Raw genomic sequence first — 3,565 nt, forward strand, 5'->3', positions numbered from 1 at the left:
TTTTATTGTATACTGCACATATATATATATATATATATATATATATATATATATATATACAGTATACTACATATAGAGGGTATGTTTTATTAATTTTTATTAATCATAAAATGTATTACATTTAAGAAAGCAGCTCTATAAAATAATATGAATATTGCAAAAATAATTTTGATCAGCAAACGTGATAAACAAAACTCCACTTTTTTGTTCACAATTATTGCAATATTCACAACTGTTGTTTTAAATTTTTATTTAATTTTTATTTTTTTTTTATTGCACAAGTTAACTTGGATGAAAATGTGTATTGATGCTTTAGAGCAGGGTTTCACAAAATAGGGTTTGTAAGTTAATGAAAAGCTAATAATTAAATGTCAAATATATACATATTTTAAAAATTAAAAAATAAATATATATAGAGAGAGAGAGATAGGTATTTGTTTACCTGTCTATCATGTGACCATGCTATATCACAAAACCGGGAACATTTGAATATATTTTTCAATTGCTGATTATTTGAATGTTTTCTCCTAAAATCTCAGGGGTATTTTAAGAACACATTTTAGGTCAAAGATGTTCAGCTGACAAAAATGTTTCTAAACGTCCTGCTTTAGAGAATAATGGGAAATGTAATTAAGTTGCACAAACCTGTCAGCTCATAAAACGGTTAAATGAGTATTCATTTGTAATAAGCTTTTTGGTTATTTTTCATGAACAGTACACAAAACGCGTACAAACCGAATTGTACCATCAACATTCACAATTAGAGCTTATTATGATAGCAATTAGCTTCTGGCAGAATTCTTGAATCAACATGCCCTCAACTCACAAAGTCGGTGCTCAATGAAAATAATTACGCTAGTTGCGACATTGCGATGCTGTTCATACGGTCTCATCTGGTAAACACGATCATTCCGGCATGACTTGAAGGCAGCATTAGGATGAGTTATAAATGGCAGGTCTGCAGGATATAATAGCAATACTCTCACATTTTGCTTTTCGAATAATATTTTGTATGCTGCGTTTGCTTGCGATTTCTGTCACCTCTTAATGTGTTACTTACGTAACAGAGAAAAGGCAGATATAGAAAGGGAAGAATTCAAATTGTTACCATGTCAACCGTTTAATTAGGAATATTACACTATAATATACTTATTATGACAGACGACAAAACTTCTTACTTGAAAACATAAGGTAATGTACTGTAGATAAGCAATATTTCATTTTAAGGGTTAACTTCAGGGTTAGGACATCCGTTCATACAAACACACACGCAGTGCTTCAGGAAGTGAAACATCCATCACCTTTCTCCCCTCCATATGCCAGAGCCCACGTTAGACGGGAATATCACTGCCAGACGTTTCTCGCAGCCTGTCCTCCCCCCGACTAACACGCTGTGACAGATGCGTCCTCAAAGACACAGAGAAAGTGTGGGAGGCAAGAGTTTAAAGGCCAAAAAACAGACCAAAGTGAGAGCAAGACCTAAAAACAAACTATGTGTACTGTGTTTCTCAGTCGTTGAACGTGGGTTCAAAGAAGTAACTAAAGTGAAAACAGAAGATGGATGAAAATGAGTGTGGATTTGTGCATTTGGACTTGTAAGCAGGACCGTCGCATGAATTCATGGTTTAATTTGTGACTCGATAAAGCATCAAACGATGGAAGTTTTCTGTTACATGTCTGAATTTTTGTCACCTGTTTTGTATTATTTATGTTTATTACGTTGTGTGAACTTGTGTGCGTGCTTGTAAAAATTAATGTTACCTGGGGAGTTTTGACCAAGACCCCTGACGTTTCTCAGCATCTCTGTGGTGTGCACAATATGATTTGACATACCGATGATTTATTTTGGCATAAATGTACAGTGTAAATAGATGTATATAAAAGAAGGAAACTGACACATTTCTTGGAGTCTCTTGATTTATAAGTTGAGAGAATGAGTTCACTTTGCTTAAAAAGGTAATTACGCTAGTAATTCTATGATAGAATTGTTTTTGTTTCTTTCTTTAACTTGTTTTTGTTATATTGTGTGATCTGATTTTGTCTTTGCACAAATCTAATGTTCTGTAGGGTTTTTTAGAAAAATATACAAAAAAGAAATTATGTGTGAGCGTGTGTGTTCTGACTCAACAAAATAAGAGAATTGTTGCAATGTTGCACCACCTTTTTTGCCGTAAATTGACTCTTGGGTTTTTCTGATTCATTTACAATGACCCAAATTGTAACCCTTCAACAGTGCTACCAGCATCCGCAATGAATCAGAGTTTTCGTCTGTCTTTTGTTGAAAGAGAATGAAGTTGAAACTAATAAACAGAAATTGGTGGAAAACACATATCCTCTTTTAGTTTGTGAGGAATGGCTTTCATCTCATGACGGTCATCCAGGGCACTACACCTGTCCTCGCTGACGCACATCAGGAGTAGAAAATACTTTAAAAATACAAATGGATGCACCCAGAGGAAAGCTTTATTGCTTTTTCGCCCTTTCATAACTCAGGGAACATAATGGAGATTGAAATTGATGCTATTACTTTCTTAATACAGTTCCTGCACAATTTATCTGTGCACATTATTCCAAATAAGAAAGGGTCTTCATAACCTTTTATCAAAATGAAATAACTTTGCACCTAAAACAACTTTTACTTTCAGCTGACATCCAAAATGCTTTGTTTTAAACTTCTCCTCTTCAACCATCTGACACCATTCTGGTATTTAAAGGGATAGTTCACCCAAAAATGAAAATTACCCCATGATTTATTCACCCTCAAGCCATCCTAGGTGTATATAACTTTCTTCTTTCAGACGAATATCGGAGTTATATCTAAAAAAAAAAAGGTACTGGCTCTTCCAAGCTTTATAATGGCAGTGAATGGGTGTTGAGATTTTGAAGTCCAAAAAAGTGCATCCATCCATCACAAAAAGAGCTCCACACGGCTCTAGAGGGTTAATAAAGGCCTTCTGAAGCAAATCAGTGTGTTTGTGTAAGAAAAATATCCATATTTAAACTTTATAAACCTCAGTCTCTAGCTTCCGGTAACTGTTGTTCACGAGAGTGGTGTTCCAGTGGATGTGACGAACTCGGAAGCGCAGAGGAGAGAGCAAAGCAAAACAATGGTCACAAAAAACTTGGTTCTCGCAAGACTAGCATATTCTGCACCGAAGCTTACGCTAAGCCTACGTCATCCGCTGGAACGCCACTCTCATGTACGACAGTTAGACATAGAGATTACGGTTTAAAGGTTTTAAATATGGATATTTTTCTAACACAAATGCATCAATCACTTCAGGAGGCCTTTATTAACCCCCGGAGGTGTGTGGAGTATTTTTGTGATGGATTGATGCACTTTATTGGACTTCAGATTATTGAGATAAAATGGGTTGCAAAATAGATGGGAAGATCCTACAATTTGTGAATATTTTGTTAAGGCTGTATTTGGAAATTTGTCACTTTATGGAAGTAAAATGGGTTGTGAAAATGCTGAGTGGACAGATAAAAATATAGTTTAATCATACATTTTGTGAATATTTCGGGGGGGGGGGGGGTTTAATTTTTTCAAATTTTGGAAGTA

The sequence above is a fragment of the Sinocyclocheilus rhinocerous genome, unplaced genomic scaffold, assembly GCF_001515625.1.
Source record: "Sinocyclocheilus rhinocerous isolate Xijiao unplaced genomic scaffold, SAMN03320098_v1.1 scaffold433, whole genome shotgun sequence".
In the NCBI taxonomy this organism is placed as follows: domain Eukaryota; kingdom Metazoa; phylum Chordata; class Actinopteri; order Cypriniformes; family Cyprinidae; genus Sinocyclocheilus; species Sinocyclocheilus rhinocerous.